General features: G+C 49.8%; 1 protein-coding gene across 4 annotated transcripts in view; it reads left to right on the top strand.

The window, feature by feature from the left end:
- The first annotated feature begins 279 nt into the window (after nt 1-279).
- sema5ba (sema domain, seven thrombospondin repeats (type 1 and type 1-like), transmembrane domain (TM) and short cytoplasmic domain, (semaphorin) 5Ba) overlaps nt 280-16,472 on the top strand; it is a 183,945-nt gene continuing 167,752 nt past the window's right edge. For all 4 annotated transcript variants that reach the window (XM_078403301.1, XM_078403300.1, XM_078403299.1 and 1 more), the window contains exon 1: nt 280-307. The gene's annotated coding sequence lies outside the window, so the exon portion shown is untranslated. The remainder of the gene's footprint in view (nt 308-16,472) is intronic.

The raw sequence follows: 16,472 nt of genomic DNA, 5'->3' as shown, positions 1-16,472 counted from the left end.
ACGTCTTTGGAGTGTGGGAGGAAACCGGAGCACCCGGAGAAAACCCGCGCAGGTCACGGGGAGAGCGTACAAACTCCGTACAGACAGCACCCCTTAGTCGGGATCGAACCCGGGTGTCAGGCGCTGTGAGGCTGCAACTCTACCGCTGCGCCACCGTGCCACCTTGACATTGCTTGGCATTGATTGCCTGTGGTCCGATTCATGGCAGGGGACACTTCACCAAGAGGCTCTCTCTCCGCTCTTTCCCCTTGCAGGTGAAACGGCAACACCGGGGGAAGAGCAGCAACACGCCGGTGATGCAGCCACGGTGAGCGGGCCTTTGCAACCCCATTCCTTTATGTGTGCCGGATAGGGTTGCCAACTGTCCTGTATTAGCCGGGACATCCTGTATATTGGGCTAAATTGGTTTGTCCCGTACGGGGCCCACCCTTGTCCAGTATTAGGCCCGAGGGGTGTTGTAGGCCCGGACGCCACTGTAGGCCCGGGTGCCACTGTAGGCCCGGACAGTGTAGGCCCGGAGGCCCAGACGCCGCCTAGCGGAGGTTGCACAGCAACCCGCCTCCCGGCCCGGGCGGCCGCCGTTGGTGGAGCGGGAGCACGTGGCCGCTGGCTGGGCGCGGGGCGGTGACATCACCTTATGTGGGAGTGAGAAAGTTGGCAACCCTAGCGCAGGGTAAGCTAGTGTCTGGTCCCATCGGTCTGAGCTCCCATCATTAGTCATCCCAATTCACCACGCTCCATTGTGGTCGAGGCACGGTGAATTAGACGGCTTTTCTGCTGCGGTCACGATGCTCCCATTCATTTGTAAACGAGGGGGCCCCAACGGCAGAAGACTTGGCAAATCAGACACAGAGAGTATTCATGGAACGGGCAAGAGAGACTGGGATGGGGTGAACGTAACTGACTGCACTGCGAGGAATTTGACGGTGCGGTGCGGTGAAAGTTGTGAACTGTTTGGACGCAGGCAGGCGACGTTTTTGTTCGGAAGGAACCGCAGATGCTGGTTTACACCCAAAGAAACTAGAGGACCAAGATAGACCACTCGACCCTAAAAACCGTAGTATGTCACGGCGCCATTTTAGTAGGCAGAAACTTGCATAAACATTTAAAAAGAAAGATAACACAAATCTGTGAATTGACAGATGAGATATATTCTGCATTTTAATGGTATCATCACACATGCTGTTCCCCAAAACACTAATTACACTGCGAGAGGCATCAGGGCTGTCTTTACAGCATTATGGGCCCCGGGCAAAGCAGTGTACTGGGGCCCCTACGACAACTACTCACAGGAATAAAAATGTAAATGGTCGATAAAATGAAACATATATTTATTTTATTGGCACTTCCAACAAAATCGGTGTTGAAACATTAAAAACATGCTGTACAGCAACAACTAATCAACATGATAAACATTTGAACAATACACCAATGCAGTAGAGGTTTGGGGGAGTTTCAAAGGGGGTTCAGGGAGGATGAATTGGGTGAATGGAGGGTGGAAGAGAGGGGGGGGATAAGGGTGCTGGGGGGATGGAGTGGGTGAGAAGAGGATAAGGGGGGGATGAGGTGGGTTGTGGGGGGTGGGATGATAAGTGGAGGTGAGGGGGTGTGGATGGAGTGGGTGAGTGGGGCTCTTAAAAAAAAAACCCTGAAATCAATGTAAGTTAATGCAGCGCAGGTCTGGGGGAGGATTAAGGGGGGAATGGAGTGCATGAGTGGGGGCTCTGAAGAAAAATCCTAAACACAATTTCACGACCCCTGTTGTCCCCCTCCCCAGTGCCCATTCTCAGACCCCCCCCATTCTCTCTCCCCGAGACCAACTGTTACTCTCCGCCACCCCCCTTTCCCCAGCACCCCCATTTCCCCCACTCTCTCTTCCCCCCCACCACCAACCCCCACCCTTGCTGTACCCCTCCCCAGTCCCACTCTGCCTCCTCCCACCCCCACTCTCTCCTCCTCCCACCCTCCCCGTCGCCCCCACCGTTACTCTCCCCCGCCCCCCTTTCCCTACCAGCCCCCCCCGTCGTGCCGGCGAAAAGCACTTACCGAAAAGCACTTAGCGATGGACTTGGGGTGCTACATTGTTGCGAAAAGCACTTGCAGATCGCTGTGAGAAGCACTTAGGGATGGAAAATGTTGCGAAAAAAGCACTTATTGAACCTACATTTTTACAGTAGTATTTATTTATTGCAAGTCACTTAACATACACAGATCAGCATGGGGCCCCTATGCTCGTGGGGGCCCCTATGCTCGTGGGGCCCCGGGCAAGTGCCCATCAGGCCCATGCGTTAAGACGGCCCTGAGAGGCATAGCGAACGGCTGGGGTTTTGCCTACTAAAATGGCTCCTTTGCGTACTTCACTTTCGGCGATTTCAACGGAGTGCTCCATCTTGTTCCTCTAGTATCTTCGTTTACACCCAAGATATTCCCAAAATGCTGGAGTAACCCAGCGGGACAGGCAGCATCTCTTGAGAAAAGGAATGGGTGACGTTTTCAGGCCGAGACCAATTCTCCAGACTGAGGGTCTGGGGAAGAGGGAGACTAGAGATATGGAAGGGTAAGGTGTGAAGGCGAAAGATCAAAGCAGACGATGTTCAAGGAAATGTAGAATGGTTCATTGTTGGCCGAGGGGAAGGTGACAACGAGGCGTACAATCAGTCGAGGCGTACAATCAGTAATATTTAATCAGTGGACAGTGAAACTAGTCGGAGAACTAGGCTGGGGGCGGGATAGAGAGAGAGAGAGAGAGGGAAAGCGAGGCTTACTTGAAGTTAGAGATATCTAGCAAGAAAGGTCTCGACCCGAAACGTCACCCGTTCCTTCTATTCAGAGATGCTGCCCGACTCGCTGAGTTACTCCAGCATTTTGTGTCTAACTTTATCGGTATGCTGAACACCTCCGCTCAGTCTGCCTACACCGATGCGATCTCCCGGTTGCCAAACACTTTTAACTCCCCTCCCATTCCTACACTGACCTTTCTGTCCTGGGCCTCCTCCACTGTCAGAAGAAATTGGAGGAATGGCACCTCATATTCCGCTTAGGCAGCTTACAACCCAGCGGTATGACTAACGATATCTCTCACTTCAGGTAACCCTTGCTTTCCCCCTCTCCCTCTCTCTCTGCCCCCCCCCCCCCCACCACCCTAGTTCTCCGACTAGTCTCACTGTCCTCCTGATTCATTTTCCCGTTTCCGTGCCTCGTTGTCACCTTCCCTCAGCCAACAACGAACCATTCTTCTGTGCTGTGAGTCTTTGGAATGCGGGAGGAAACCGGAGCATCCGGAGAAAACCCACACCTGAAAATCGACACTGCCACTGGGAGAACCTGCAAACTCCGTACAGACAGCACCCGTAGTCAGGATCGTACCCGGGTCTCTGGCGCCGTGAGGCGGCAACTCTACCGCTGCGCCACCGTGCGGTGCAACTGTGCGGCGTATCGGCGAAGTTTTGAGCTGAGACCCTTCTTCAGACTCTCGGTCCTGCACTGGGCCTGGGTGCTCTGATTTCCTCCCACACTCCAAAGACGTACAGGTATGTAGGTTAATTGGCTGGGTAAATGTAAAAATTGTCCCTAGTGGGTGTAGGATAGTGTTAATGTACGGGGATCGCTGGGCGGCACGGACTTGGAGGGCCGAAAAGGCCTGTTTTCGGCTGTATATATATGATATGATATGATATGATAAACTGAACCTAAGTAGGATACACTGACTCCATCATATTGAATTGGTCGACTTCCCACAGCATTGTATTTAGACTTTAGAGATCCAGCGCAGAAACAGGCCCTTCGGCCCACCGAGTCCACCCCTGGAGCCCGTGTTCTCCTGAGATGCTGCCTGACCCGCTGGGTTACTCTATCTCTCTGAGTGTCCTTTTGTGCATTAACCAGCATCCGCAGTTCTTTGTTCCTGCTGCTTATACAATTATTTATTGACAAAATGCTGGAGTAACTCGGCAGGTCAGGCAGCATCTCAGGAGAGAAGGAATGGGTGACGTTTCGAGGAAGAAGGCAGGAGAATAGAAACACAGAAACACAGGTGCAGGAGCAGGTCGTTCGGCCCTTCGAGCCAGCACCGCCATTCAATATGATCACGGCCGATCATCCAAAATCAATTCCCTGTTCCTGCTTTCTCCCCCATATCCCTTGATTCCGTTAGCCCTCAGAGCTAAATCTAACTCTCTCTTGAAAACATCCAGTGAATTGGCCTCCACTGCCTTCTGTGGCAGAGAATTCCACAGATTCCCAATGGGGTTGAGAGGGAGAGATAGATCAGCCATGTTTGAATGGTGGAGTAGACGATGGGCCGAATGGCACATTCCTGCTCCTACATAGTTTCAATATCATTATGTTAGTTTCAATATCATTATGGAGAAGGTCAAATCTGGACCAAGGGTTGAGATTTTGGATTGGAGAAAGGCTAATTTTGAGGAGATGAGAAAGGATTTAAAAGGAGTGAAATAGAAATTGTTGTTTTATGAAAAGGATATAATAGAGAAATGGAGGATATTTAAAGGTGAAATTTTGAGAGTACAGAGTCTATATGTCCCTGTTCGGTGGAAAGGAAAGAATAATAATTTGAAAGAGCCGTGGTTTTCCAGGGAAATTGGACACTTGGTTCGGAAAAAGAGGGAGATATACAATAAATATAAGCGGCAGGGAGTAAATGAGGTTCTTGAGGAATATAAAGAATGTAAAAGGAATCTTAAGAAGGAAATTAGAAAAGCGAAAAAAAGATATGAGGCTGCTTTGGCAAGTAATGTAAAAGTAAACCCCAAGGGGTTCTACAGATATGTCAATAGCAAAAGGATAGTGAGGGATAAAATTGGTCCATTAGAGAGTCAGAGTGGACAGCTATGTGCTGAGCCGGAAGAAATGGGGGAGATATTAAACAATTTCTTTTCTTCGGTATTTACCGAGGAGAAGGATATTGAATTATGTGAGGTAAGCGAAACAAGTAGAGTAGTGATGGAAATTAGGAGGATTAAAGAAGAGGAGGTACGGACACTTTTGAAGAATATAAAAGTGGATAAGTCTCCAGGTCCTGATAGGATATTCCCTAGGACATTGAGGGAAGTTAGTGCAGAAATAGCAGGGGCTATGACGGAAATATTTCAAACGTCATTAGAAACAGGGATGGTGCCAGAAGATTGGCGCATTGCGCATGTTGTGCCGTTGTTTAAAAAAGGTTCTAAAAGTAAGCCTAGCAATTATAGACCTATTAGTTTGACGTCTGTGGTGGGAAAATTAATGGAAAAGATACTTAGGGACAATATATATAATTATTTGGATAATCAAGGCCTGATTAGAAACAGTCAACATGGATTTGTGCCTGGAAGGTCATGTTTGACTAATCTTCTTGAATTTTTTGAAGAGGTTACCAGGGAAATTGATGAGGGCAAGGCTGTGGATGTTGTCTATATGGACTTCAGTAAGGCATTTGACAAGGTTCCACATGGAAGGTTGATTAAGAAGGTTAAATCGTTGGGTATTAATAGTGAGGTTGCAAGATGGATTCAACAATGGCTGAATGGGAGATACCAGAGGGTAACGGTTGACAATTGTATGTCAGGTTGGAGGCCAGTGTCTAGTGGAGTGCCCCAAGGATCTGTGTTGGGTCCACTGTTGTTTGTCATTTACATTAATGATCTGGATGATGGTGTGGCAAATTGGATTAGTAAATATGCAGATGATACTAAGATAGGTGGAGTAGTTGATAGTGAGGTAGATTTTCAAAGTCTACAGAGAGACTTGGGCCTTTTGGAAGGGTGGGCTGAAAGATGGCAGATGGAGTTTAATGCTGATAAGTGTGAGGTGCTGCATTTTGGTAGGACAAATCAAAATAGGACGTACAGGGTAAATGGTAGGGAATTGAGGAATGCAGTGGAACAGAGGGATCTGGGAATAACTGTGCATTGTTCCCTGAAGGTGGAATCTCATGTGGATAGGGTGGTGAAGAAGGCGTTTGGTATGCTTGCCTTTATAAATCAGAGCATCGAGTATAGAAGTTGGGATGTAATGTTGAAATTGTACAGGGCATTGGTGAGGCCGAATCTGGAGTATGGTGTGCAGTTCTGGTCGCCAAATTATAGGAAGGATGTCGACAAAATGGAGAGGGTACAGAGGAGATTTACTAGAATGTTGCCTGGGTTTCAGCACTTAGGCTACAGAGAGAGGTTGAACAGGTTGGGTCTTTATTCTTTGGAGCGTAGAAGGTTGAGGGGGGACTTGATAGAGGTTTTTAAAATTTTGAGAGGGACGGACAGAGTTGACGTGGGTAGGCTTTTCCCTTTGAGAGTGGGGAAGATTCCAACAAGGGGACATAGCTTCAGAATTGAGGGACAAAGGTTTAGGGGTAACATGAGGGGGAATTTCTTTACTCAGAGGGTTGTGGCTGTATGGAATAGGCTTCCGGTGGAAGTGGTGGAGGCTGGCTCGATTTTATTATTTAAGAGTAAATTGGATAGGTATATGGATAGGAGGGGATTGGAGGGTTATGGTCTGAGTGCAGGTAGATGAGACTAGGTCAGGGAGAATGGTCGGCGTGGACTGGTAGGGCCGGACAGGCCTGTTTCCATGCTGTAGTTGTTATATGTTATATGTTATATATGTTACAAAGTGCTATCCACTTTGCTGCTATAACACTGTAAATTTCCCCGGTGTGGGACGAATAAAGGAATATATTATACTAGACGAAGTGGACCCGTTGGGCCCAAACCTCTCCTGCATTGGTGCAGCACCCTGTCCTCCCCCCCTCCCCTCTCTCCTCAACCCCCCCTCCCCTCTCCCTTCTCCCCCACTCCCCCCTCCCTCCCTCCTCCCCTCCCCTCCCCTCCTTTTAAACTTTAAAATGTGAATAACTTGAAAAATATAACACCGATTTCAATAAAACTACTTGCATTATCACTGACGTGACAATGGTGAGTAAGGTGCGCCTAAAATTGTGGCGCTATCGTGTACCGTTTTGGCTGAAGTTCAGTCACAAACAAGATAACAAACGAGAGTTTTAGTATATAGATTATAACTTATGACCTTATGAACCTCAGCTGGTGCCCCAGCCTGCCCACTTCTCCCAGCTATCTGGGTTCATCTATGTTTCGAGATACAGCGCAGAAACAGGCCCCTCGGCCCACCGAGTCCGCACCGACCAGCGATCCCCGCACATGAACGCTTTCCTGCACACTCTAGGGCCAATTTGACATCTGCACCAAGCCAATTATCCTACAAACCTGTAAATCTTTGGAGCGTGGAAGGAAAGCGAAGATCCCAGAGAAAACCCACGCAGGTCACGGGGAGAACGTACAAAGTCGGTACAGACGGCACCAGTAGTCATGATCGACTGTGCTTCCTTAAAAATCCGGACTGGTGGTGCGATCGGGAAGAGGTTAACTGTGGCTGGGATGCTTCAGATTCCCTGTGGTCTCACGAAACAGTGATGAATGGGCGGACAGCGAGAATAATGCAAGCCATTCACAACCGGGCAGCGACACAAAGATCAATTCTGGATTTCTGTGCACAGACGGATACATATGGAAATCTCCAAGACAACAGTGGAGGAATGTTGGCTTCTCTACTGTGGCGCGGTGGCGCAACGGTAGAGTTGCTGCCTCACAGCGCCAGAGACCCGGGTTCCATCCTGGCCATGGGTGCTTGTCTGTACGGAGTTTGTACGCTCTCCCCGTGACCTGCGCAGGTTTTTCCCGGATGCTCCGGTTTCCTCCCGCACTCCACAGACGTACAGGATTCTGCAAATTGTGTTTGTAGGCTAATTGTCTTCGGTAAAATTGTAAATTGTCCCTAGTGTGCGTGGGATAGCGTTAGTGTGAGGGGATCGCTGGTCGGCGGTGACTCGGTGGGCCGAAGGGCTTGTGGGACGATTTTTACATTTACCAAGCTAATTAACCTACAAACGTGTACGTCTTTGGAGTGCGGGAGGAAACCGAAGATCTCGGAGAAAACCCACGCAGGTCACGGGGAGAACGTACCAACTCCGTGCAGACGGCACCCGTAGTCGGGATGGAACCCGGGTCTCCGGCGTTGCATTCGCTGTAAGGCAGCAACTCTACCGCTGCGCCACCGTGCCGCCCCCACACACACACACACACACACACACACACACACACACACACACACACACACACGATATTACTTTGCTCCAGAACCTGGACAGCAGCCACAGGCTTGGCAGAAATGGTGGTGAAGTCTGATACGATGGTGGTTTGTTTAAGAGGCTTTTAGACAGGCATGTAGATATGGAGAGATATGGATCATGTGCGGACAGAGGAGATTAGTTTAACTTGGCATGATGTTCGGCATAGACTTTGTGGGCCGAAGGGCCTGTCCCTGTGCTGTTCTGTTCTCTGTGCTTGGCTTCCATTTGGACTTTGCTTCCAGTTCCCTCCCGCGCCAAACGCGTTTACTTCCAGCAGTGATCTTTGTTGTATCAGCTTATCAAATGCTCTCTGCAAATCTAAGTGTTGTACATTACCTTTATCCATGACTCCGATCAGTTCGACAAAGGACTCGAGTACAATGGTCAAGCATGATTTCCTTTTTACAAAGCCGTGCTGATTTTTTCCCGATTAGCTTGAAGCTTTCGATGCGTCTCACCGTAATGCAAGTACTAATGGCTTTCAGCATTTGCCCCCCGACAGAGTCAAAGCTATCCGATCGGCTTTGAACGAGGCTGCCAATAGACAATAGACAATAGGTGCAGGAGTAGGCCATTCGGCCCCTTCGAGCCAGCACCGCCATTCGATGTGATCATGGCTGATCGTTCACAATCAGTACCCCGTTCCTGCCTTCTCCCCATACCCCCTGACTCCACTATCATTAATAGCTCTATCTAGCTCTGTTACGTTCTCCAATCTGATGGAACGGTCACTGAATCGAGGGGAGTTCTGGACAACTCCGACCAAAACATCAGCCACGACAAAGGGAAAAGCACAAACTGCCGGATGAACTCGCAACGGGTCAGGCAGCATCTGTGGCGGGGAAATGGACAGGCTGTGTTTCGTGTTTGGGCCCTTCTTCAGATCTGACAATAGACAATAGACAATAGGTGCAGGAGGAGGCCATTCGGCCCTTCAAGCCAGCACCACCATTCAATGTGATCATGGCTGATCATTCTCAATCAGTACCCCGTTCCTGCCTTCTCCCCATACCCCCTGACTCCGCTATCCTTTAGAGCTCTATCTAGCTCTCTCTTGAATGCATTCAGAGAATTGGCCTCCCCTGCCTTCTGAGGCAGAGAATTCCACAGATTCACAACTCTCTGACTGAATTTTATTTTCCTCATCTCCGTTCTAAATGGCCTACCCCTTATTCTTAAACTGTGGCCCCTTGTTCTGGACTCCCCCAACATTGGGAACATGTTTCCTGCCTCTAACGTGTCCAACCCCTTAATAATCTTATACGTTTCGATAAGATCTCCTCTCATCCTTCTAAATCTGAATCTGAAGTTGGGTGTGAAGAGGGAGGTCAGATCCGAATCGACTCATGTCCATTTAGAAACATAGAAACATAGAAAAATAGGTGCAGGAGTAGGCCATTTGGCCCCTTCGAGCCAGCACTGCCATTCGATATGATCATAGCCGATCATCCACAATCAGTGCTTTTTCCCCATATCCCTCGATTCCGTTAGTCCCAAGAGCTCTATCTAAATCTAACTCTCTTTTGAAAACATCGTGAATTGGCCTCCATTGCCTTCTGTGGCAGAGAATTCCACAGATTTACAACTCTCTGGATGAAAAAGATTTTCCTCATCTCAGTCCTGAATGGCCTGCCCCTTATTCTTAAACTGTGACCCCTGGTTCAGGACTCCCCCAACGTGGGGAACATTTTTCCTGCATCTAGTCTGTCCAATCCTTTAAGAATTTTATATGTTTCTATAAGATCCCCTCTCATCCTAAATTCCAGCGAATACAAGCCCAGTTGACCCATTCTTTCATCATATGTCAGTCCCACCATCCCGGGAATTAACCTGGTGTACCTACGCCGCACTTCCTCAATATCAAGGATGTCCTTCCTCAAACTAGGAGACCAAAACTGCGCACAATACTCCAGATGCGGTCTGTACCCAGGGTGCGGCCCTGTACAACTGCAGTAGGACCTCCATGCTCCGAGACTCGAATCTTGCTCCTAAACTCAAGATTTGCCTCCACAGATGCTGCCTGACCTGTTGAGTTCCTCCAGTACTTTGTGTGTTTTGCTCAAGTATCTGTAGTTTCTGGTGTCTCCACATTAATTAGAGACACAGAGGGCCAGGTACTGTGTTTCACAGAAGGAACGGGTGATGTTTCTGGTCGGAACCATTCTGCGGACCTTTGATTCAAACTCAGAATAAAAGGGAGCTCTTTTAAAAAAGGTGGCGAGGAGGAACCTTTTTAGTCAGAGGGCAGTTAATCTGGATCTCGTTGCCACAGAGGGTGTGGAGGCCGAGTTTTCACACTTCTGTACCTCTTGCCCACTGGGAGAGGGGAAAAGAGGGAGTGGCCAGGGTGAGACTGGTCCTTGATTATGCTGCTGGCCTTGCCGAGGCAGCGTGAGGTATAAATGGAGTCAATGGAAGGGAGGTTGGTTTTGTGTGATGGTCCACGATTCGTTGACGTTTCATGTCAAGACCCTTCTTCAGACCAGTTGAAGAAGACTGGTCTGAAGAAGGGTCTCGACCCGAAACGTCGCCCATTCCTTCTTGCGCTCTTGGATGGAGCTGTTCCCAAACCAAGCTGTGATGCATCCTGATAAAGTGCTTTCTATGGTGCATCTGTAGAAGTTGGTGAGAGTTGTAGGGGACATGTTGAACTTCCTAAGCCTTCTAAGGAAGGATAGGTGAGCATATCTGCGTGAGTTTATTTGTGAGTGTGAGTGTGTGTGCGCGTTTACTGTTAGTGTGTATTTCTGTGTATGCATGCATGTGAGATGCTGCCTGTCCCGCTGAGTTACTCCAGCATTCTGTGCCTATCTTCGGTGTAAACCAGCATCAGCGGTTCCTTCCTAAGACCTACAAACCTGTACCTCTTTGGAGTGTGGGAGGAAACCGGAGGCAAACCTGGGGGGAAACCCACGCATGTCACGGGGAGAACGTACAAACTCCGTACAGACAGCACCCGTAGTCAGGATCGAACCTGGGTCTCTGGCGCGGTGATGCAGCAACTCTACCGCTGCGCCACCTTGTTGCCCGAGAGGCAACAGATAGACAATAGACCAGAGGATGGTGAATCTGTGGAATTATTTGACACAAGGAGCCCACTGCTGATGGGCAGATGCCAGGGCGGAGAGCAGGCTGGCTGGATGGCAGAAGACAAATAGACAATAGATAATAGCCAATAGGTGCAGGAGGAGGCCATTCGGCCCTTCGAGCCAGCACCGCCATTCAATGTGATCGTGGCTGATCATTCTCCATCAGTACCCCGTTCCTGCCTTCTCCCCATACCCCCTGATTCCGCTATCCTTAAGAGCTCTATCCAGCTCTCTCTTGAGTGCATTCAGAGAATTGGCCTCCACTGCCTTCTGAGGCAGAGAATTCCACAGATTTACAACTCTCTGACTGAAAAAGTTTTTCCTCATCTCAGTCCTAAATGGCCTACCCCTTATTCTTAAACTGTGGCCCCTTGTTCTGGACTCCCCCAACATTGGGAACATGTTTCCTGCCTCTAACGTGTCCAACCCCCTAATAATCTTATATGTTTCGATAAGATCCCTTCTCATCCCTCTAAATTCCAGTGTATACAAGATTGCTGCAATGCGAGTCTTTTTCAAAAGATAAAATAAATAATGAACATCCGGTGCACCTGTTTTGTGACCTTTCGTGATTTGTGTCACAAAGTGTAAGATTCATTTTTGTTGACGTTTTTCCCATTTGGAACGGTTATCTCTTCCTGAAGCCACACAGACAGGAAAGAGGAACTTCCCTGGCGCCCAACCCGCCTCCGTTTCCCATTCCCTCGTGACCCGTCGACTGTCTGATTCAAGGAAGATCCTTTAAACAGATGAAAGGAAAAACAGGTGGCGAGACCTGCTGGAAGGGCGGCACGGTGGCGCAGCGGTAAAGTTGCTGCCTTACAGCGAAAGCAGCGCCGGAGACCCGGGTTCGATCCTGACTACGAGTGCTTGTCTGTACGGAGTTTGTACGTTCTCCCCGTGACCTGCGTGGGTTTTCTCCGGGACATTAGGTTTCGTCCCACACTCCGAAGATGTACAGGCTGGTAGGTGAATTGGCTTGGTATAAGTGTAAAATTGTCCCTAGTGTGTGTTGGATAGTGTTAGCGTGTAGGGATCGCTGGTCGGCGCGGACTCGGTGGGCCGAAGGGCCTATTTCCACGCTGTATCTCTAAACTAAATTAAACTAAAGTATATAAGATTATGAGAAGTGTAGATCGGGCAGGCAGTCAGAATTATTTTTCTCAGGATGAAAACGCCAAAGATGAGAGGGAATAGTTTTGAAGTGAGAGGGAGAGAATGAGGAGGAATTTAAAGGAAACTAGACCAAGTGGGCCCATTGGGCCCAAACCTCTTCTGTATTGGTGCAGCACCCTCTCCTCCCCCACTCTCCCTCCTCTCTCCACCCCCACTCCCTCCCCCTCCCCTTCCCTCCCCCCCCCTGTCCCCCCCCACCCGCCGTCCCCTCCCATCCTCCCACCTCCCCTCCCCCTCTCCTCTCTCCCTCCCCCCCCTTCCCTCTTCCCCCTCTTCGCAACGTGGCTGGAGGCAGGCTAGTTTAGGAGCTGCTCTTGGGCACTGAGCCACCAGTGCAGATCCTACCTCCTTATTCTTTTCGAACTGAGAGACAAGTTTGACTGGGTTCTTATGAAACTGCTTTTATATTGAGCTCATACGCCAGCCACTGCTCGCTAATACCCTGGGTCCATCTACAAGCTGGTTTTGTTTAGTTTAGGTTAGAGATACAGCGTGGTAACAGGCCCTTCGGCCCACCGAGTCCGCGCCGACCAGCGATCCCCACACACTAGCACTATCCTACACACACACAAGGGGCAATTTACAATTTTACCAAAGCCAATTAACCTACAAACTTGTACGCCTTTGGGGTGTTGGAGGAAACCGGAGCACCCGGAGAAAACCCACGCAGGTCACGGGAAGAACGTGCAAACTCCATACAGACAGCACCCGTGGTCAGGATCGAGCCCGAGTCCCTGGCAGGAACTCTACCACTGCGCTGCCCAAGTTCACTGCTGCATTAGTTAGGGTGAAGAGAGTGATATGTGCAGAAGTTACTCTGAACCCCAATACAACGCTGGTTCAGGTTTATTAGTGTCTCGTGGTCCAAGGTACAGTCAAAGGTTTGTTTTGCATGCTCTCTGTGCTAGATTGCACTGTGTTATATTGTGGACGCAGCCCAGACCATCACACAAACCAACCTCCCTTCCATTGACTCCATCTACACCTCACGCTGCCTCGGCAAGGCCAGCAACATAATCAAGGACCAGTCTCACCCCGGCCACTTCCTCTTCTCCCCTCTCCCATCAGGCAAGAGGCACAGAAGTGTGAAAACGCACACCTCCAGATTCAGGGGCAGTTTCGTTCCAGCTGTTATCAGGCGACTGAACCCTCCTAGAGAGCGGTCCTGAGCTCCCATTTACCCCATTGGAGACCCTCGGACTATCGTTAATCGGAATTTACTGGCCTTTATCTTGCACTGAACGTTATTCCTGTTATCCTGTATCTGCACACTGTGGACTGTGGCTTGATTGTAATCATGTACAGTCTTTCTGCTGACCGGATAGTATGCAAAAAAAAACACTTTTCACTGTACCACGGCACATGTGACAATAAACTCAACTAAATGAAACTATCTAGAAGGTGGCATCAGGTCCCAGAGGTAGAGCTGCTGCCTGACAGCGTTGGCAGAGTTGAAGTTCCATCCTGACTGAGGGTGCTGTCTGTGCGGAGTTTGCACGTTCTCCCTGGGACCATTTTGGTTTTCTCCGGGAGCTTCAGTTTCCTCCCAAACTCCAAAGACGTACAGGTTTGTCGGTTAATTGGCTTCTGGCGTGTAGGATAAAACTGACTGGTGTACGGGTGATTGTGGTTGGCACTGACTCAGTAGGCCAAAAAGCCTGTTTCCACGCTGTATCTCTGCACTAAATTAAATTAAATATATTAGGTTCCCACCAGGGTTGGCTCTACAGTGACATAACAGTAGAGTCGCTGTCTTACAGCGCCAGAGACCCAGGTTTAATCCTGACTACGGGTGCTGTCTGTACGGAGTTTGTACAGAAATCTTTCCCCCTCACTTTCAACCTACGTACCCTGGTTTTTTTGTTAGAGATACAGCGCAGAAACAGTCCCTTCGGCCCACTGGGTCCGTGCGCCCAGCGATCCCCGCACATTAACACTATCCTACACCCACAAGGGACAATTTTTACATTTTCCCAGCCAATTAACTTACAAACCTGTACGTCTTTGGAGTGTGGGAGGAAACCGAAGATCTCGGAGAAAACCCACGCAGGTCACGGGGAGAATGTACAAACTCCGTACAGACGGCGCACATAGTCAGGATCGAACCTGAGTCTCCGGCGCTGCATTCGCTGTAAGGCAGCAACTCTACTGCTGCACCACTGTGCCGCCCACGGTGGTTCTTGATTTTCCTACTCTGGGTAAAAGAGTCATAGTGCGTTTCAGCCTCGTGATCCTATACCTTTTCTTATGAGGCCCAGTTCATAATTTCATAAGTTATAGGAGCGGAATTCGGCCATTCGGCCCATCAAGTCTACTCCGCCACTCAATCATGGCTGATCTATCTCTCCCTCTCAAAGCCCATTCTCCTGCCTTCTCCCCATAACCCCTGACACCCGCACTAATCAAGAATCTGTCTGTCTCGGCCTTAAAAATATCCATTGACTTGGCCTCCACAGCGTCTGTGGCAATGAATTCCACAGATTCACCGCCCTGCGTGTCTATAAAAAGACAGCATCACCAGAGTGATAACTCTGCTGGTCAGGTTTCTGTGGCCTATTTTAGCCCAAAGCTAAAGGGCCCTGTGAAGATGCAAGTTGTTGCAGGAGGACTTGCGTAACGGCTGGAAGTGAAACAGAAGGCTTCCTCTGCTGTTTGCTCTCCACGAGAGCTGGCAGGCAGTACCCTCTAATAACCTGGAAGCCCTTCAGAGCCGGGACTGCTGGCACGGCATTAAAAATCTGCAGCGATGTTCGAGAACTAGAGGTCACCGAATAAAAATAAGCAGTCATCCACTTAAGACAGAGGCGGCACTAGGGTTGCCAATTTCCTCGCTCCCAAATAAGGGACAAAGGGTGACGTCACAGCCCCGCGCCCCACGTGACCTCACCCAGCCAGCGGCAACGCGCTCCCGCTCCACCAATGGCGGCCACCCGGGACGGGAGGCGGGTTGCAACGTAACCTCCATTAGGCGGCGCCCGGGCCTCTGGACCTAGACTGTCCGGAGCTAAAATGTCGGAAATCTAGAGTGTCAGGACTTAAAATGTCGGGACCTAAACTGTCGGGACCTAAACTGTCGGGACCTACAGTGTTCGGCCCTACAATGTCCAGGCCTACAGTGTCTGGGCCTACAGTGTCTGGGCCTACAGTGTCCGGGCCTGCAGTGTCCAGGCCTACAGTGTCCGGGCCTACAGTGTCCGGGCCTACAGTGACCGGGCCTACAGTGTCCGGGCCTACAGTGTCCGGGCCTACAGTGTACGGGCCTACAGTGTCCGGGCCTACAGTGGTCGGCCCTACAGTGTCTGTCTGGGCCTACAGTGTCCGGGCCCACAGCGCCCCCCGGGACAAGGGCGGTCCCATACGGGACAAAACAATTTAGCCCAAAATACGGAATGTCCCAGCTAATACGGGAGAGTTGGCAAACCTATACGGCACGGTGGCGCAGTGGTAGAGTTGCTGCCTCACAGCGCCAGAGACCCCGGTTTGATCTTGACCATGGGTCCTGTCTGTACGCAGTTTGTACGTTCTCCCTGTGACAGAGTTGGTTTTCTCCGGGTGCTCCGGTTTCCTCTCACACTCCAAAGACGTGCGGGTTTGTAGGTTAATTGTCTTCTGTAAATTGTTCCTTGTGTGTAGGGTAGTGTTAGTATACAGGGTGAGCACTGGTCGGTGGGCCGAAGGACCTGTTTCTGCACTGTTTCTCTAAACTAAACTAAACTCCTTACAGATAGGGGGGATATTTTTTCTTTAGCAACTATCAGGCTTGGAGAAACGAGAGACTGCTGGTATTCATGATCATAAGACATAGAAGCAGAATGAGGCCATTCGGCCCATCGAGTCTACTCTTCCATTCATTCATGGCTGATCTATCTCTCCCTCCTAACCCCATTCTCCTGCCTTCTCCCTGTAACCCTTGACACCCGTACTGATCAAGATGCTGCATTCTTGAGTAAATAATAAACTGCTAGAGGAACTCAGCAGGTCAGGCAGCATCCGTGGAGGTAATGGACAGATGGTGTTTCAGTTCAGAACCCTTCTTAATAGACAATAGGTGCAGGAGGAGG

This window comes from Rhinoraja longicauda, chromosome 8, assembly GCF_053455715.1.
Source record: "Rhinoraja longicauda isolate Sanriku21f chromosome 8, sRhiLon1.1, whole genome shotgun sequence".
Classification (NCBI taxonomy): domain Eukaryota; kingdom Metazoa; phylum Chordata; class Chondrichthyes; order Rajiformes; family Arhynchobatidae; genus Rhinoraja; species Rhinoraja longicauda.
Note: the sequence above shows the minus strand (reverse complement) of the source record. Positions and strands in the feature narration are given on the sequence as shown.